The following is a 21,131-nucleotide window of genomic DNA, read 5'->3' as shown; positions in this document are numbered from 1 at the left end:
ATTATTGCCAAAAAAATGTCTTCTACTTGCCACAAAGGTCTAGTACTAAAGTTATCCGGAGAAAGCAAGAAAGTATTGCCATATCAGTTTCGTGAATGCAAGATTACATACTGTAAAAAAATTGTGGGCAATTGTTCTATACACAAACGCTGTATCTATTTCTGAAACTTTAATATAGTTACATTTCTAGCTTATTTGATTTAAATTGCAACTATCTAAAAGGCAATCTTGCTGGGAAGTATGACTACGTAATTCATGTAAAGCTCGTGAGATTATGATAGGGTTTTTCTACACCTTTGCAACTTCCTGTATGTGTTTAGCAGCTCCATGAATAGGGTTCCCCCTACCTTAGCCAAAATGTGCTCTTCTAATCAGTGCTCAAAGTTAGGGGCGATGCTTGGGAATGGTATCCACAAAGCTAGCGAAATGTTCGCAAATCATCTCCCCAGTTACCTCAAACTATAAAAGCATCCCCTCAGCTAACTCGACCAAACACCCCCTCAGCTAACATTTTTCCATTTCAAGAGCTGCTGCTAATATGATTTACGTCCTCAGATAGTTTAGAAGTAGCAAATCCAAAGTCAGATTACCTATCGTACCGTCAATTCTGAATACGTTAGGAGGGACCAAATTCTTGCTACAAGCTAACTTTTCTCGGCAGACTCTTATATTTGATTATCATCCTTAATGGTTTTGAAAGGAAGTAACTTTGAGGTTCAATCCTCAAATTTCTCGAATAAAATATATACCATAACTTTTTAAATGCAGATTTTCTTGCTTAGCTGCTTTCACAAATATTTCGAGGTATATCTGATCTGAATTTTGTGTAGGTAAAGTAATAAGATTTATGATAACATTCTTCTGCAGCTAAGATCTCCCTTAATTTGATTGCGATGATTTTTCCACTATTTTCTCAATTGCAGTCCCACGCAATCTCTTATCAATTCCCAGCTCAGGAACCTGAGTAAGTGTTTCCCTTGATCTTCACATTCTCTTGTATTTCCTTTCTTTGTCACACGAAACACAATTCTTGATGTATACGATGTGTTTATCTGTGAGTGTCCTTTTCAAGTGTTTCTCGGCATGCTTTCATGAGCATGGACGACTTTCAGAAAACAAATGGGAGGATGAAGCATCTGCTTCTAGTCTTGATATTAGTCAAATTGGCTCGACACATCCGATGAAATTTTTCAGCCGATAAATCATGCATCTTTATTCTCAATTAAAATTTCTGCTCACGGCAGCACTGTACAAAACTGTCTATGTCTTTTGGTGAATACATTTCCCACATATTAAAGAGCTTCTCTGGTCCGTCTTCTGTTTTTACAGATTTTTACTTTCTTGAAAGCAGACATTTCAGCTGTAATAACAAATAACGAGTATACACGTATGTTATGATGTTCTTCTGAACACTCCCTCCCAAATGCTAACCTCATTTCCACGTACTTCACCTCAGCAACTAGTCTTGGAGACCAACGAGGCTGTGGCGTCTGAACCTACGGCCAGCACAGTCCTTTGAAGTGTTGTTTGATTTGAGATTTTCTTTTTAAGTACACTTTATGCACAGATAGGAAAATCCGGAGTGGACCTACAGTTTAAAGTGGGATCCGAACCACTTTGTGCGTCCACAGGGTATAGAACCCGGGTCCCCTTGATCACAAGGCGACGACGTTACACTAAGCCATCGGGGAGGCTACCTTTGTATGGTTGTATGTATGGTCTCCTGTGTATTACTCATAGGAATATATGTGCTGAGTGCTCTAGTACCGCCTCGGTTTTTACCCTGGGTAAAGAGATTTTAGAGACACGCATGGTGATTTTTATTATTATTTATTGTAAGAGTCTTGGTCTCATATAATATGACGGGTGAAAATAGCCTAAGTGCTGACGCATACAAAATTTTAATTTCAATCAAGCAATAACATTCTTCCATGAACGTCGGTAACAATTAAACAAAATTAATGGCTAGTTAATACTACAACAGCAAAACAACTATTATTAATAATAATAATAATAATACTATTATCAATTATTATGATTATTATTAAATGTGATTGTATGTATATAACAATAATATGCTATTCAATAGTCAATACCAGTTACAATACGTGTAATTAAATAGGACTAAGGACACATGCTGCTAGAAAAATTCGATGCACACACTACATAATTAATTTGTTTTATATGAATTCTAAAGTGAAAACCAACAAGTATAATATATCAAATTAAAGATAAGCCTTTACGCTACAATGTTTATTTCGAACATTTTCTTCTCATATGCCTAGATTATTAATAAATTAATGATAAATATAAAATTAATAGAAAAAAAATACGATTATTTTTTACTAATCCGTGATTAACTACTTAACGGTTGCTCCTATCGAAAAACTAAAGACAACATTAAATATAGAACATATATTAAGCTTTCATTGAAAAAAAAGTCTGTTGAGATCGGGCCGTTGGTTTCAGAGATACAGTCATTCTTTCGAATGTCAACATCCGCTTCTTGGATTGGCCGCCATTTCTATTAGTTACGACTTTGATATGGCAATCATGGTTTTTTGGCATCCATTCATAACCATGTAACTGTGGTATAAAGGAAAATTAGTACACCCCAATTATACCGAATTCTTGATTTTGGCCACTTGGACCATAGACTAAAACTTCTGATTAGTGTTGCCCACGAGACGAGACTTTGGCCTGTCTCGTCTCGTGGAGCCTCGTGGAAATGCTGTCTCGTCTCGAAAATATTCGTTTGTCTTATGACACATGGTCAATCTCGTCTCGTCTCGAATTTTTAAAAGCCTGTCCCCGTCTCGTCCCGTGGGCAACACTACTTCTGATCTGTGCGGCCTTTCCCACTTTCGTGTCAGTTTGGTCCTTCTTGGCATTCACACTTTGCGAAGTAATGTTTCAGCATTCAAATTTACACTACTGACTATGTTTCTGTTGAAAGATAATTTTCAGCACATGAAATGATCCTCACAGACAAAAGGCGGAGTTTGAGTGTGGATAACGCAAAAAGATTCATGGTGTTACTACAAAAATGTCGGGCCGCGATAAGAAGCGGTGTGCAATCAGAACGCAGAATGGCAGAACGTGACCAAATATTGTCTCCTCGTTGGCTGCCATGTGGCTGGGGGTTTTCTGCGTTGCCACGTTCGCACAAACAGGCGGACAGGCGGACAGGCTAATCAGCTGTAGGCAAGCTCGGGAAAAAATAAAACGTCACGCGAAATTAAACACGTACGTATCAGTATGCTATTATATGTTATTTCCGTCGTAAAGTGATAAATTAACGAATCTAGAAGTTTGAATCTGAAGTTTCTTGTAGGTTAACATTAACTTCCCGTGTGAATTTTACTTTCTGGCAAGCATGAAACATTTTCTCTTCCTGCTCTACACAGCAACCGAAAGCCTTCACTGAAAGAACCTTTGTTGTGTTTTTATTATGGCACATTGCAAGGATCAGCAACCTGCATCTTTTTTCTTGTGTTGTGAACAACTGTAGCAAATCGTTCTAATTTGATTTCATGCCGCCTCTCTTTGCCTTCTTTGTCACTCCGCGGCGTTCGTCTTTGTCGCAACTCGATATCGACCGCCTATTGTTTTTGTATAAGAAACTCGCCCTTTGTTTTGTAAAGACATGGAATTTATACTTCTGTAACATTGTTGAAGCTTCAGAACGTTCAAATGAAATATATTTCTTGAAAATTAGGGCGAATTACGTATAAACAAATTACGTACAACTTGGTTTCGTTAACACGTTTTTAAATTATATTTTGCGGAACCAACAAAAATTAACCTCTAAAACAGAATTTAACAGAACTGAGTTACTGTATTACGGAGAAGAATTTATCAAGAACAAGTCAATTGTGTGTGAATTAATTGATTGAGTTTGTGTTTTTAAAGTCCACTTTATGCACACTACGGCTAATCTAAAATGGACCTACAGTTGGAAGTGGGATCCGAACCACCATGTGCCTCGACAGGGTATCGAATCCAGGACTACTTGATTACAAGGCTACGACGCCTACCCTACCACTGTACCATCGGGGAGGCACATGTGGCTGTGTGAAGTGAGATAATTTGGGAAGCTACATGAGAATACAGGCTCTGGCAATACAGAGTTCAATAAATTACAACGAAACGCTTGGCAATTGCTCGATTTTCGTAACATTAATGATACATTTGGTACATGTGTTATTAATGCTTCGAGCTACCTGTATGTACAAACATAAAAAATGAATGAAAGAACAGAAGTAGTTAACGTTGTTCCTTCAAATATGAACAGAGTCGGAATGAGAACAATGGAAGGGTCCCGTTGTTGACTTTAACCAGATGTTTAATCCTACACGTGTTTTTGTGGGCTCGCGAAAATCCTGAAGTAGGTCAATCCGGCAACGGCGCGTCACTACCAGAGCGGGTGGTTCCACGCCGGTTGCTAGCGCGTCCCGACTGTAGTATAATTCCTGGTTTTCAAGGGGAACTTTCCAAAACTTCAAGGATACAAGCAGATGTTTTCTCTATTCCAACCTTACGTATTACCGACTCTCACTCTCCCTTCCACATACAGAAATATTGACAATATAAAGGGTTTGTATGTTTCCAAAGTACCAAAAAATTTACCTAATCAACTTCAAGATATATTATTTTGTAATAATCTTCCGTCTGTCAGATAGATTGTTCTGTAAAAGACAGTAACAAAGTAAACGGATTGAGAAAATTATGTTTTATTTTCTGTGTAGCTTTCTTTTTCATCCTCAAAAAAATGAATGAAATAAAAGCTCAACTGAGAGAAACTTGCCTCAGGGCATTTATAAACATGTATAAATTGAATGGGATTTGGATTAATAAAAGTTGCAATTTTTCACGTCTACGGAGAAAAAATTGGAATAGAGAAAACATCCGCTTGTACCTTATTTCATGTTTTGCCAAAATTCATTAATAATTTCCAGATCCAATAATTCACGCATAATTTCCGGAGCCAGTAATTCACGTGTAATTTCCGGAATTCCAGGAATTCCAAGTGAGTAGCCATCCTGATATTGTGCAGCAACTTATACATACTTAATTCATTTTTCATATCAACAAGTAACATTTTCTAACAGCACAAGTGCATTATTATAATAATTTGTAGATAATTTTGAAAATGATATAAAGAAATGAAAATTTGTTTAGAAAATTAATATTTGGTTATTACGGTTCTTGTGAAATTTAGTTTTTAACGATTGTATCTAATCAGTATTTTTCAGAAATTTTGTACCAAATTAAGTATTTAAATTAAATTAAATTTAAATTAAATTGCAACCTATTTCAGGATTTTTGGAACCTAATTTAAAGTTTTTATAAACTATTTTAGGATTTTTAGAGCCTATTTTAGGAACCTAAAAGCATACTTTTTAGAACCTAAAAATCCGAGGTCTAATTATAACAGTGACTCAGTATGGTAAGGGAAACGACTTTACAATGGAGATATGCCTTCTGGGAGGAAGAATTCGCAATGTGGGTGGAGAGTTGTGCGAACTAGAGAACACACTCACAATGGGACAGTACCTAGGTGTAAAGGAAAGGGTTTGATTGCGATAGGGACAGCATTTCATAATGAATTATTGATTTGCTTTATTTCACTTCGCTTTTTGTGCCACTTTGGCTAATTTGCGAAGATGGGGATGAGTGATGGTGTGATGAAATTGATGAATTGACACTAACATGCCCAGGCCAGGATTCGAACCCGGGACACCTGGCGTCGTAGCGCGATGTGCTAACCACTCTGCCACGGGGGTCGGCAGCATTTGATAACATCGGCCTTATAGTGAGATAGAGATGTGGCATTTTTGAAAATGTGGTGACGAAAATCGTACAAGACTCTCCCACCTTGCAAAAGGAAGGGGTCAAAGTATGCCATAGAGGACAAGTTTGTGATTCGGTGCTGACCCTGTGTGAGGATATGTGATGCAAAATGGAACTGTACGATCCAGACTCACTCGGAGGAGTAAGCCGTGGAAAGTCAATAATTAAATGGTGAAAGAGATGACGTCAAGTGATGTTTGGCGTTATTTTGCATTGGGAGAAAAAAATATGCGAATGATGTTTACTATGGAATAAGAGAATGAAACGCTGTGAAGACAAGTAGTACCATGCGATTAATTATGACATCGTGCGAATAATAAGGCAACCTCTTATTGGAATAGTGACGAAGTGTTACACCGACATCTGTTTAATGATAGGACGTGATGTGTGTGGAACTTTCCGATATAGTGACCTCATGTGCGGCTGTTTATTTTTCTTCGCTGAGGCGCTGTGTGAGCCTATGTGCAAACGTACGATCGAAGAGTGAGCCTGAGTTGAATTCATAAGTTATTTCGCAGCGGAGGTGAATGATGAGTGAAGCGATCGTAGTTGAGAGTGATCTGACAGAGATGCCGCTTGAAACCCAGAGCGAACTTACGATGTGCGATGTGGTGTACCTAGAATGGCATCGTGTGAGGCTGGCAGTCACCTTGCGAAAGTGATTGACACACTAGAGATCGTCGGCGCCTGCCAATAGGAGAGCGAAGTGGGTGAGTCTGAGATCAAACTCCCAATATGAAGGCCACACCAGGAGAAACGGGCCATCTTGCACTGAGATGGTGATGCCTTGAGGGCCTGTGTGCTACATCATCCTGGGCAACCGATGGCTGGCTACCTTTCTTTATCCCCACCCACCTTATTCACCTGACTTGGTCCCTGTGACTTTCTTCTTTTCCCCGATTGAAGGCAGTGCTGGGCACCCTCATAAAAGAGGGCTTCCAGGATGCATTTTTAAAATCACAGAATCACTAAGACCTGCTTACGGAATGGAATTAGTTTGAGGGTTATGGGCATTGTGGTCCGAGTGAACACTGCTATTCTTTTATTATTTATTCTTCTCTTGATTTTGCTTGATGTTGTTACCTCGGTGCAATATTGATATTGTAGATTCTGAATCATATATAGCTCAATAACATCGATCTTCTCGTGATTGACAGAAAAATCACCAAGGCAGTGGTGGCGATTAGGTGAGCAGTTGCCCCCCCCCCCCCCACACACGTTTCCCCGCACTACGGCCTCTTAATGATAAACTTTGTCTACCATAAGAAAATAAACTGTCCCTAACCCTCACAGTTTGACACCTAATCGCCGTCACTGCATCGAGATATTGCAAATTTGTAAAAAGAAAATAACATATTTTACAGTCTTTCATGAAATACAACTCTGACGTTTTATTATTATCAGTGAAAGGTTGCCAATATATTTAGCATCTTTATGTACGCAAAAACGGGTGTGAGTACTTAAGCGGAGTGATTATACTTCTTCGGGACTCGTGGCTCACGTGTACACCAACAGCCTCTGGGCCCAAGGTGATACGTATTCATTTATTTTACAACATGGTAGCACCAGCCCCGAAAATTTACTTTCGCTTCAGCAAACTTAAAATACTTTGTGTGGAGCCTACATTGAGGTTCCCTTTGCTGGCCTCTATTATCGCTTTATTCCGTGGTTTTAAAGTAAAATTAATCACGGTGTAAACAAATTATAATCTGATGCAAGCGAAACACAACTGCATTTTCAGATGCTGGCCAACTACTGTACTGTGCATGCGGCATGGCCAACTTTTTGAAAGGAGGTGAATGACTTACACAGAAAACCTTGCAATGTCCACGTATTTTATGTAATCTTGAAGTAAAAATAAAGAATACGACATTAGAGCTTAATTGCTTTTATCCCTTTGCTTCAGTAGTTTAAACCACCAAACAACGGGATTCATCAAATTCAACTATTCTTTTGTAATTTATGAAAAAATCAAGCTTTCATTTTCAGAGCGAAAATTATTTTTTAGGTCATATTTTACCATTTTTCTGTCATTTTTTAATAATTTTAAGATCATCACTTTTTGGCATTTCTTTAGGTCGTCAACTCCCGAGCCCTAGTTATTAGTAGACCTCGGATTTTTAGGTTCTAAAAATTGTGCTTTTTGGTTCCTAAAATAGGTTCTAAAAATCCTAAAATAGGTCCTAAAAATCTTAAGTTTGGCTCGAAAAATCCTGAAGTAGATTAAAAAAACTTAAAATAGTTCAAAATTCCAGAAAAATTTCACCGACAATGAAAATGGGACTCCTATATCCTGAAATACACACTATCTTGCATAACGTTATGTGTGTTGCCTAACCCTACGGCGATGGCAGAACTTGCCATTGGAAATTTGCTATTAAAATCCACTCTTCGCTGTATAGTTAGGCAATAATATTTTTTTCATGTTATCTACAGTCAAACTCCGCAATTTTGTCTGTGAAGATCATGTTATATGCTGAAAATAATCTTTCAACAAAATCATAGTCAGTGGTGCAAACTTCAATGCTGAAAAGTTAGTTTGGAAGGCGTGAATGCCACAAAGCACCGAAGTTCTGAGTAAGACCACACAGATCGGACCAGTTTGGACTGTACAGGTAACAGTGGCACCAGATATTTTGCTTTGTTTAGAGCTTTGAAAAATCACCATGGACTTGGAGGAAGGGATATCGATAGAAAGCACGTTTCAAACACGTTCGTCATTGAAATTTTTCGTGACCAAACAAAGCAAATGCCTCTGTGTGACATGAAAATACTGTAAAAACCTTTAAAAATATATAAAACCCCCAAAAAAGGCTTTATTTCTGCTCATATACCAAAAATAGGTTCTAAATAGCAAAATAGGTTTTCTTAGGCACTATAAAACTTCATCACTTATGTATTTTAACGAAACGCTGACATAACTTATTTCTTTTAAAACACCTGTAAAGGAAAAAATAGTTTAAAAGCCTAAAAGCGAAGTCTAGTTATTACGTAGTGTAGCCTTAAAACTCACGTAGGAAAATATTTCACATGTTTGCTTTCGCAGTGTATTTGCATTCTCGTACTAAAAGTAGCAAACACACAAGTATCTCATTCAGTGGACTACAGAAAAGGATAACCGGAAACTGTTCCTGTCGCTCTATGAAATATGTCCCCTCTTCTGGCTCATGGTCACTCGGGTGACATCAGAACTGTAACGCATTGCTTACAGCTATGCGCCACACCCACCTGTTCGTCTTTCCACCGCGAGAAACCCAAAAGAGCTTCCTCTGTCCCCGTGTCTGCTTGTAGCGTCGAGTCGCCAAACAGAAGAAACGTTATTGGGAAATGGGCAGTGTTGCCATGCCAACCTTCCGATAAGAAAAAGTGTTATTTAATCTGTATTTGTTTATTTGAGTTGGCGTTATAAGTCCACTTTATGCACAGTAAGGATAATCGAGACTGGACCTATAGTTTAAAGTGGGATCCGAACCACTATATGATTCCGCCGGTTATATCGAACCCGGGACCCCTTGATTACAAGGCGACGACGCTACCACCGCGCCATCGGGAAGGCCACAGTTTAATCTGTAAAATTATGCTAAATGATGATAAATTGTGCTATGATATATAATGATAATAATAATAATAATAATAATGAATTATTGCCATTATTGATAATTAGTAACAGTAATTCATTATTATAATTATTTTTCGGATGACTGTAATTTTAAGTTATTCATCTATTTTCCGAGATGAGTTCAACATTGAACTAGAGAAAGTTTGATTGATTGATTGATTGATTGATTTGCATTATTTTACTTCGCTTTTGCCATTTTTGACTAATTTGCGAAGATTTGGATGAAATTGATCTTTAAACTGTAGTTCCAGTCCCAATTAGCCTTACTGTGCATAAAGTGGACCTAAAATACCAACTCAAATTATGAATTTGATGAATGGACACTACACAAACATCCATGTCCAGGCCGGGATTCGAACCCAGGACCCCTGGCGTCGTGGCGCGATGTGCTAACTACTCCACCACGAGAGAGTTTGAGATGATTCGTCGACTACAAAGCGAACATTTGTTTTATTTGTGCCCCACAACTTTCTACCGATTTCTTTCCAAGAAATGTTTCTCGTGAGGTAAACTGAGCAGAATAAATAAAAGATAAACAGGGTGTGATTGGGAAAGCTTGTCGACCAGAAATGAGATCTGGATATAGTTTTACTTTTAATTTCTCAAAATATCGTCCTTTGAAGTGAATTTTCCATTCCCAGAAAAGCAAGCTTGCAAATTATGCTAGAATTTCCCATTATGCAAACACGTGCGAACGATGCTCAAATTGTGCTATGTTTAGCATCATTCTCCTACTGTGGCATATAAGCTTGCCAACTTTAAAGAATAAAATTCCTGGAGATTCCTTTGTCTTGTAACCCTTCAGATTAAAATGTTCTGGAAGACGAATGTCTTGAATATCAGCCGTTATTCGTCTTGCTACTGTGGATACAAAATTAAGTCAACTTGATCAAAACAACCACAGTTGTAAGTAAACAAAACAAAGTCAGTGTGCAGATACACAGACACTTCCAAGACCGCAATGCAACAAACAAAATTCTTCAAAATGAATTATCTATTATACATTTATTTATACCAAAAACTAAATTTTAAAGTTAGCATTTGGCATAATAACAGAACACGAACAATGTCACGCCTTGCGAAATAAATATACGTAATGAAGCAAAATTGGGCGGGGGAAAATAAAGTAGTTTCGAGACTTTGATGCAACAGACATTGTTTTCGATTTCTACAGCTCATGTGTGTGCAGACACTCAATGTTAAACAATGTGTATAAATTTTCTCCCTCCTCCCACTTACTTAAACAATGACTCATATTTCGCGAGTCTTGAAAGTAAGGTAAAAGCATATAGAGTGCGCGTCAAATCTCCTGCATATAGCGATAGCCAATAGCAGCGTACTGCAGCGGTGCCATGTCGAAATCTCACACGGAAAAGAGACAGCGTGGTTGAGCGAAACGCCTTGTCACGGAGAGCACGGCAACGCCGCACGTCTGTGATTCTCTGGTGCTGTTCAGCCGTTCAAGGCCATATGCAGGAGATTTGACGCGCACTATAGCACCGTGCTACTTGTCCTAACAAATAGCCATGTGCACAAGTACCTAGGTATTCTTAATATGACAATTTTCATTAACTTTTCCCTTGCATCCTAACTTACGTGTTTTTAAGGAATAAATTTATGCTAGTGCATAGAAGTTGTCAGCAGGTTTAGTTCCAATTATTGAGGTTCTCAAGAGAGAATAAACAAAACAAAACAAAGACAATAAACACGGTCATTATGGATCTCGCTCTACACTTCACACCTTCTTATTTTTACATCCCGGAAAAAAAATATAAGACCTGTATTCGTAAATTTGCGAACATAGCACAAGCCAACTTTGAGACAGTTCCTCCCACTAAATGAAAAGATTTATAGTTTCGCATACTCCATCAAGTTAGAAATTTGTAATACTATACCCAATCAGACAGAAATCGTAATTGGAATGTAGAATATTAAAGGAAAATTAAAATTTGTGGTTACAAACCTACAGAAAATCGCCCTCAAACTTGAACCCACAGAGAAACACTTCTTAAGATTTAGGAGAAATTTGAGTTAAAATACCTTGCATAATACCGGGTATTTTTGTAAAGTGGAGCAATATTCATCAATGGCCAGTGCCATAGTGACGATTCTTGAGGTGGGTGGACGGCTTTTTTTTTCACGATGAGAAATTTTGTCAGATCGGTGCACACTGGTGTGAATCGACTTGTAATTCTCTCACCTGGGATTAAAAAAATAAAATAGTGCGTGTCAATCAGACACGTATCTAGAAATATATTTTGGGGGCTCCGAACCAAGTGTCTCAATAATAATAATAATAATTATGAAAATGTTTACATTTTGATAATTAAGTTAAAAATTAATTAAAATATGTAAATGTATTAATATTGCATTTTTATTATTACATGAATACGTAAAAAGATGGTATAACAATGTAGATATAACATCAAATACGTATTTATTACCTAGCTTACGTGTACTTAAGATCGCCAAAATGTGTATAGAAATAAGGAAATTAATGTCCAATATATAAAGAATTGAATATTTATTGAATAATAAAAAGGTCTGTTAGATCCAGTTGGCGAAAAGTAAAATTCCTGATTAATATTTTATGCATATAATCATAAGTAGTAGTGTGCATAAATCTTCTTTGGTACTGTCCTTCTAAGCAGTATGATCCAATATAATGCAATCCTTGCCTTCCAAGTTCAGAGAAAATATATAACCATCGATTATAGTACAACAAATGCTAAAAAGTACATTTTCATTATTTTCTTTTAGTACATAATGAGACTTTCGGGGGGTAGGGGGTCCGGACACCCTGTATACCCCGTAAATACGTCCTTGAATTGTCACTGTATGAACCGATCGCTTCGACGTTTCTCGGAATTTTCAAGGAGTGGCCTTCCCACCATGATCTTCGCAGGTCATGAACAGAAGGGTTGGTTGTCGCCGTCGCGTCCAAACAATGTTTCCAGCTCGAGTAGTTTATGACCAGATTGAAGAATTGTGGCTTGTGCGGCGGTAAATAGCATATATGCTAACAGTTACAAGCAGTCCCGAATCAGAGCGCTACACACGCTAAAATGAGTATAATGGTGCCGGGATGCCTATGTAGATTAACATATCTCCGGGCAAGTAGTATTATTCCCACCACCAAATAACTATTATACTACTGAGACAGTATAAAACGCGCAACATGTTAATAGTAATTATCTTCACAAACTGGACGATATAATTTATTGAGTCACATGCTATTTTTCTCGATTTCGTGAACATAGATTTTGAGAATTCTCCTTAAAAAGCGTTTCGAAAAAATCGAAAATTAAAACAAGTAAATACATAGTTTTGGCCATTTTAAGGTAAATTCGTTTATTTATTGCCATTTTTGGTTAACATGAATCTGCCTCGGGCAGTAAGTTTCTTTATTGAGTCAAGCACAATATCCTGCTCTTGCAATAAGCCACTGGAAAGACGTGTGCTGTTGCACATATACGAGTCTTTCAGAATCTAAAGAATAATTATGTTCTTATGGTTAGGAGTCGTGGTCATTGAACAAACTTTACAGATTTATTCCATCAACATTATTGAAAACATAGTGCTTACCAACTTAACAAAGGCACACTGATTACTTTGCTTAATGAGACATTTTTCCTGTGTTGCAGAGCAGGTTCAGTTTTTGGAGTTTTCCAATGTTTTACATAGTCCGTTCGAAGAACTTTGAAAATATTGATATTTTATCAGAATGACCGCCCCCGAATAAATATATGTGGATGTTTTACAGGTTTCTTCGTATTTAAGATGGTAACGCAACTTTCCTCTGAACACCTGCTGAAGAGTCTGATGATGCTAAGAAAGTTTCGATTCATAAGTGGCAACACTCGCAGGCAGGAACGACTTTTGGCTTTGACAGAAAGGAACTCTGATTGGTGCCATGTAGTATATGCCTCAAGCAGCAGTGCCACTCACAGAGTTTTCTTTTTTACCCTGCGTTATCGTACTTGTTTTACCTTGACAAATTCAGACTTGAAGTATTTATTTGTCAGGAAAAATGATTTTTTATTATTTGTTTGCTACGCTCTGCCAAAAGCTCAATGATACGCATATTCGATTGATTCCCGGTGACGTAGTAGTAACCTCGTCGCCTTGTAATCAAGGTGTTCCGGGTTCGATACCCGGTGAAGGCCCATAGTGGTTCGGATTCCACTTTAAACTGTAGCCCTGGTCCCGATTAGCCTATCTGTGCATAAAGTGAACTGAAAAGAGCAAACCAACTCAACGATTTAAGATAAACGTTTTTTTTCATTCTCTATTGAGCCATAAAGTTGTGTTAACACACATTATCATGAATTTATGCGTCATAAATATGCATTCTTAAGCAGGCCGTTGTAGGTAGTTCTCATTACATGTTTTTCACTGTGCATGCAAAATATTTGTCGAATTTCAACTCGGTCTCATAAATTACAACCTCATTCTTTCTGTACATATGAATCTGCCCACCTCAAAACATACACTACTTTACATTGTTCTATACGCACATTCCACGTTGCATCTGATTGACTATTACGATTCAGATGTCTTTCTAAAATTCTGAAACTCTTAACCTGTGCCAACTCGAGATATCAACGCAACGCCCCGCTCCTTCCCCTAGATCTACCAGCCCACCCATCAAGGAAACAAGAAACACTAGATGTGTTTTGTACGGTATGTATTAGGTGTACTAAATTTGACCCCCCCCCCCAGAAAATATTCCTCCTCTGCCTCCCTACTCATTTTTTTATTGCGCCATCACTGTTTATTTGGGACGCTTAAGACGAAAGCATTTTTCTTGACATTTTTCTTAACATTTATGCCATGCCTAATATGCTACCGTGTAAAGTGAAAAATCTTATGGCTTTTCAGATGTAATATAATAATGTGATATTTCATGGCATTTGTGGAGCTACGAGTGAGTAGCGTAACCTGGTCTCGGAAATTTCCTATAACAGCTGGGGGTTCGACGTGTTGACTCCACGTCACCCCATTACCGGTTGAAGATCTCTAGGTAGGATTGTGGGAGGGAGACTGGCAGACGGAAGATCTGACTAGGCCCTTACGGGCTGTAGAGCCACGGCTTATTGTTTTATTTTTATTTCATAGCATTTCTCAAGGATAGAATCCGTCTTATTTCCGCATCATTTTTCGTAGCATAACCAATCAGAAGCGACCTCTAGGTCACGTGTGCAGATGTAATGGCGGCCGCGTGAGATGTAAACAATGTATCACTTCACATTTTTAAAAGCCGATAACTATTCAACTGAGAGAAATAACTTTTCCTATAAAACGGTATTAGGTACAAAACAATGGCGCTGCTTAAATACGTACTTTACAACGTATACAGTACACGTATGGAAGAATATTTTAGTTGTTTCAATTGTGAACACGTGCACTCACAATAGATGGTGTAACACGACGTGTCTTTCGTATATATTATACATGTAATCGCAAAAGCGAACCGACATGTTACATGAAATGCTTCCGTGGAAAATACTATCTGCTATAAGATTTTTGGAAACATTTACATAGCATTTATGCTAGCAAAAATGATAAAGGAAATGCTTTCGTCTAACCGGAACTTATACTGTTTGGACAATGGGAATTTCTTTTAAAGTTATCCCAAAATATTTCAGGATATTATATGAATTGCATATATAGTTCAATCCACACCAAGAGCCTAAAATTAGCAACCAGAGGAGCGACGAGTAACCAGATGAGACTTTGCATACCAATCTGGATACAATTGCACAATTCCCTGTACTGAAAGGCAGAGTTGGAAAGTAGCATAACTCAAATAGCGCTATACTTCTTCCGTGCTTGAGTTAGTAACCGCTTTACCAAAATTACTTGATTAATTGTAGCTGTAGTTCTTTATCCTGTGTTACCATACTTGCTTTACCTTGATAAATTCAGAATTGCAGTGTTTATTCATTCTCTTTGCGTTTATTTGTCAGGATGAAATATACTTTATTTTAATGTTTTAAACTTGGGCATGTACGATATACCTTTGTTCATGGAGTGAACTTAAAACGTAAACTGAAACCCCCTAATGGATAGGACTGTGAAAGCTACGACCGACGGAGTCCAATGTAAGTGTTCGCCGTATTAAAACAGAACCAAGAAGCAACAATCTGTGAAAGTAAAGTAAAGTGCTCCCCTGTGCTTTGCACCACGGCATGCAGGCGTATAGGTACCACGCCCCTGGCCGCCTTTAACCCCCAGAGTTTCCTCCAGTTCATACGACGCTGGGTGGGTGTCGGGCCGCTTGGACAGGTGGGAAAAAATCTCGGTTCTCTCCCACCGGGGGTGGCCTCCCCGATGGCGCAGTGGTAGCGTCGTCGCATTGTAATCAAGGTGCCCCGGGTTCGATACCCGGTGGTGGCACAAGTGGTTCGGATCCCACTTTAAACTGTAGGTCCAGTCCCGATTAGCCTTACTGTGCATAAAGTGGACTTAAAACACCAAATCAATCAATCGAACCTGAGTATCTCGCATGGTAGTCAGACGCCCTAGCGACTTTTTAAAAATAGAAATATTCCTATGCGGTAGCATCCACCGTTTCCCCCCCTTTTTTCCTCAATATCACATATATCAATTTTCTCTATATTCTCATTGGGACAAACACAAACATCCATGTCAGAACCGGAATTCGAACCCGGATCCCTGGCATTGTAACGAGCTCTGCTAACCACTCCACCACGGAGGTCAACTAACGACTGAGCTACCGCTTCTATGCAATCTCTGAAAGCTGCTTAATGAATATGTCAAGTTATTTTAACCGTAAAACTCATTAATATTACGAGCTTGCATTTTCAAATGGCTGCTAGCAGCACGGCCCGTCACCCACTATCCACACACCCCTTAACATCCCCCAAAATTTCCTCAACACCCCCCTAAAATTTTTCACAAAGACCCATTTTATGGTCCTCTTGTCTCTAAATTTACATTTACAAGCCCACAGGGGTGCCCATCCCCCCCCCAAGGCCAATGGCGCATTCCTCCCAAATTCATGTCATGCGTCCCCCCAAAAATCATGTCATGCGTACCCCCTCCCAAATCATATCATTCGTGCCCTCAAACCATATCGCAATCTTCACAAAGTATTTAATTACAACAGCGTGTCTACAGAAAGTAACTTTTTTCTTGGCTTTACTGAACATTTTACTTCATCTGCACCTCCTCCCTAAACAGGGAGCCCATCATTCAAGACCACCCCTAAAATCGTTCATAATAATCGAGAATATCGCTTAACTTGTAATGCAGCTATAGTATAAAAACTTCACATTCACCTTATCAAAGTGCTAAACACGCATCCTATCAACACATCATTGCGAGCAAAGCGAGCAAGGAAATGTTTGCATACATTTCTTTGCAGGCTTTCAAGAATATTAATTTAATAGGATGTCAATACATTCTTAGTCTTTTCCAGCTTCTCCATTGGCACGTTCGGAGTCGAAAACGTGTGGCTACCATATCGGTAAATACAGTCTCCAAAATTTAATGTTGGAACTCTCTCTCCACTGCAGAAATCCCTTGACAATCAAAGATTTAACACTTTATCAAGAGCTTTCTATCTCCCCATTTAAATTTAATACTCAATCAATTTTAGACTTACTGTTGATATTGAAGAGTTGATATTGTCTCCTCCAAAAAATTAATTCCCAGTCTCCACACCAGAATTTCCGCAACAGTCTAAGACAATAGCAATACACAAGATTTGGATAGCCCCTCAATTTAATGCTCAATCCCCCTCTAACTAAAATACCCGCCATAATCTAAGACCTGGAGTTGGATACTATCTCTCCCAAATTTAATTCAGACCCCCCCCTCCCAGAACCCACATGTGAATTAAGGTCTAATATGTAAAAGTTGGATATCTCTCCCCCCTACACCTTTGATGATACCCACTTTCTATATTTCATCTAATGGATTAAATATGGTGCATTTAAGGTGTAAAACTTTACATATATTTTGGAAAAAGATATAAATGTTGAATTTTATATTATTTGAAGGGGTAAAATTCCCCGAAAAAATCTCGATGAGGCAACCTGCACCATAATCCCCCTCTGTGGGCACCCCTGCAAGCCCCTAAATATGAACCTGCACCTCCCCCTAGATGGAAAGTACTGGGTAAGCATCCGCTGTCACCCCGGTTTTCATATACCAGTGGTTAAAACACCCTGCACACGACAGAGAAGTATTTAGCACGAACCGGACCAGGTTTTCTTAATACACCTTAGCATCCAGAGAAGACGCAGCATAGTTGGAATTAGAGTTGCCAAATTTAGCTCTTCCCCAACGTTACAAATTTTCAAGTTAAGAATTTAAGTGTCGTAAATGAACTGTAAAAGTAATTGTTGATAACGTTACTTCATTCTCAAATGTACAGTCACAGCGACTCATTTTTAAAAGTAGTTAGTTACAGTTAGAAATACTGAAAAAAGTAACTGTCTAGTTACTTCGAAACACTATGAGCAAATTAGCGTCTAATGATTACGAGACAATGATAAATGTATATTTGCTCTACATCTAGACGTAGCAGAATGCAAGCGTGAAACAGAATCACAAACTTCCGCTGTGCAGTGAGTCATACACTTGGCTTCGTCGTTATCACTGCCTATGGAATGCAAACCATTCTGTTGGCAACAGTCAATGTGAGAATAATATGCGCAGTAGACGCCAATAATGCTGAATATTGAGTGCTAGAAACTATGGCCGACATATTCGCAGGGAAATAACGCTCTCGATGTGTTCAAAACTTATCAGGAAGGCTATTGCACGATGTGTGAATAATGGCTTTTTGGAACCTTGCAGATTGTTTGTGACTATGAGGGAAGTGTGTTGTAATGGGGACTTTTAATTCTTTGCTCCTTACAGAGGTATTCCACATTACGGGGGCTAATTTGTAGCGAGATATTGAGTGGTCGACTCGCGATTTGGCAACCGAATGTTTTGGATTCTAATCATTATTCGATATTTGCGCACCCCTTCTATTCAACACGCCCTATCCAACCCCACAGTTCTTATATCAACGGGTGCGAACTGATGGTGACCTCGTCTGTAAAGAGCGTGTGCTCCCACTGTTCCTGACTCCATTCACTGTGCATTGTTGCCCACCTTACACGGTCTCTCTTATGGTGTGGATTAAGATGAACCTTGGGTATGTGTCTTCTTGACGTCAATCCTTCCTCATGAAGTCGATTCCACACTGTCTGATTGGAAACATTCTCTCCTGAGGCCTTCCGCAGATCTTGGCACAAACTGGTAGCAGTTGCAGTGGGTCTATGACGTGCCGAAATCACCACGTAGCGATCTCCCCTGCGTGTTGTTTTGCGTGGTCGCCATGTCCTTAGTCGATCAGCAACTGGTTGTGACTCCATGAACTTCTTCCATACTAGAGAGACATCACCTTGGCTCACTCCAACAATGCAGCGACGTCTACTTGGCGATATTCCTCTTGCAGCAGCGTTACAATTCGAATCCGGTCCGTAGCAGAAACGGTTGCTCGAGGCATGTTGCCCTTCGTTTTCCATCCGCTCCCTGTGCAGTTTCCAACTCACAAGTGCGGATAAGACACGGACAATGCCTCCCATCGGGTTGCTTTCAAATCTGCTCGGGGATCATGTGGCAAATACTGCCCTCTATCTGTTGAATATCGAACTCACTTGGGACATTATGTCAGTTTCAATCTCGAGCATTGCTCACATAATGAACATTGTATATCTTTTGGGGATATCGCGACTCAAACCGCTTGCAATCATAATATGCAAAACTTTTTTTTGAGCACTATATAATGGTAGTAGCTATATGCGATCTCTTCCTCCATTTTTGCCTCCCCGATGGCGCAGTGGTAGGATCGTCGCCTTGTAATCAAGGTGTCCCGGGTTCGATTCCCAATTGAGGTAATTAGTGGTTCGGATCCCACTTTAAACTGTAGGTCCAGTTGATTCAAAATGAACACCTCTGGTCAATAGAAAGCCTCCTCCGAGGCGTAGTAGTAACGTCGTCAGTTTGTATCCAACGGTAACAATGGCTTCCTTGGAGTTCGAATTAAAAATAGTCCACTGTAGGCACTTTCAAATTGAAGACAGATGGCAGGCTTCAGAGGCATTATCACACAAAATAATTCAGAGTCACTTAAGAAAGTAAGCCTCAGAGACACTCTTCGGTTCAGGGCTTCACAGGTATTATCAAATAGACCGCAATCACTATCAGATTGAAGGACCCTGAGGTTTTATCAGACAGTTGGCTTTAGAAAGGCCTTATCTGATAGTAGTAGCCCTCAGAGGCACTATCAGAGAGACTACCTAAGAAGCACTATCATATTCAGGGCCTCAGGGGCACTCCCAAATTGAAGGTTTCAGAGACACTATAAAACGGAAGACTTCCCTCGCAGTATCAGATAGATGATTCCTCTGAATGAACCTAAATCACTTGCCCAGAAGTTATGTCATAAGTTCAGGTGCAGTTTACATTGATTATGAACTCGTGTGGGTATTAATATGTCTAACAAATTTACAACTTATAATGGGTTAAGATTATGGGTCACTATCTTCATATCTTCTTTCATTGACTAAAATTAAATGGTCTGTCTCAGTTGTTATCACATGCAGATGATGTAAACTTATTAGGGGATGATATAAATACAATTAAGAATAAAGCTAAAATATTTTAAAAGCAGCTAAAGAGATAGGTTTGAGAGTTAGCATAGAGAAAACTAAATATATGCTTGCAGGACAAAACCAAGTGTTAGGTAGTAATCAAAATTTAATTATTGATAACAACTCGTTTGAATCATTTTCCAAATTCAAGTACCTGGGAGTAATACTAACAAATGAAAACAATATTAAAGAGGAAATATAAAGCAGACTTAATTCAGGAAATGTATGTTACTTTACTTTTGTCTTCTCGTTTAATATCTAAGAAAATAAAAGTTAAAATATACAAAACAGTAATTTTGCCAGTAGTATTATATGGCTGTGAAACGTGGTCCCTTACATTAAAAGATGAACATAAATTAAGAGTATGTGAAAATAAAATCTTAGGAAAATATTTGGACCTAAAAGGGATGAGGAGACAGGTGAGTGGAGAAGGTTACATAATTTAGAACTACATAATTTGTATTCATGTACAGATATTATTAGAATAATTAAATCAAGAACACTTAGGTGGGCAGGCTATTGGCACGAATGGGAGAGTAAAGAAGAGTTTACAGAATTCTTGTTGGTAAATCTGATGGTAGGAGACCCGTAGGAAGGACAAGATGAAGATGGAGGTATAGCGTTGAGATGGACCTAAAGGAAATAGGTAAGGATCGTAAAGATTGGATTTATCTTGCCCAGGGTAGAGTCAGATGGAAAGCTTGTATTGCTTCAGCCATAAACCTTCGGGTTTACGAAGGCTAGAGAGTTAGTTAGTTAGGTTCAAAAAGGATTATCTTAAGTTTCAAATTGTAGAATGTCTCAGGAGATGATGTAGAACACCCCCTTCACATCTGAAAAGTACTTTTCCATCAACACTTTTCAATATATTAAGAATTCAAATGAACCATAAACATATGTTGAAACTGAAGATAGTTTTGATTTGTTTTCTTCTAGTAGCTTGACATTAAAAATGTAATATGTGGTGAAAATTAGAGATAGAT

The 21,131-nt window shown here is 38.6% G+C and overlaps 2 protein-coding genes across 3 annotated transcripts in view; one reads left to right on the top strand and one right to left on the bottom strand.

Moving 5' to 3' along the window:
• The window catches only part of LOC145978645 (N-acetylated-alpha-linked acidic dipeptidase 2-like), a 211,601-nt gene that overhangs the window by 12,920 nt on the left and 177,550 nt on the right, over positions 1 to 21,131 (bottom strand). The gene's annotated exons all lie outside the window — the stretch shown is intronic.
• Positions 1 to 21,131, top strand: part of LOC145978562 (uncharacterized) — a 57,383-nt gene that overhangs the window by 4,992 nt on the left and 31,260 nt on the right. The gene's annotated exons all lie outside the window — the stretch shown is intronic.

This window comes from Lepisma saccharinum, chromosome 25, assembly GCF_977018435.1.
Source record: "Lepisma saccharinum chromosome 25, izLepSacc3.1, whole genome shotgun sequence".
NCBI lineage: Eukaryota > Metazoa > Arthropoda > Insecta > Zygentoma > Lepismatidae > Lepisma > Lepisma saccharinum.
This window is presented reverse-complemented; position numbering and strand designations above follow the sequence as displayed.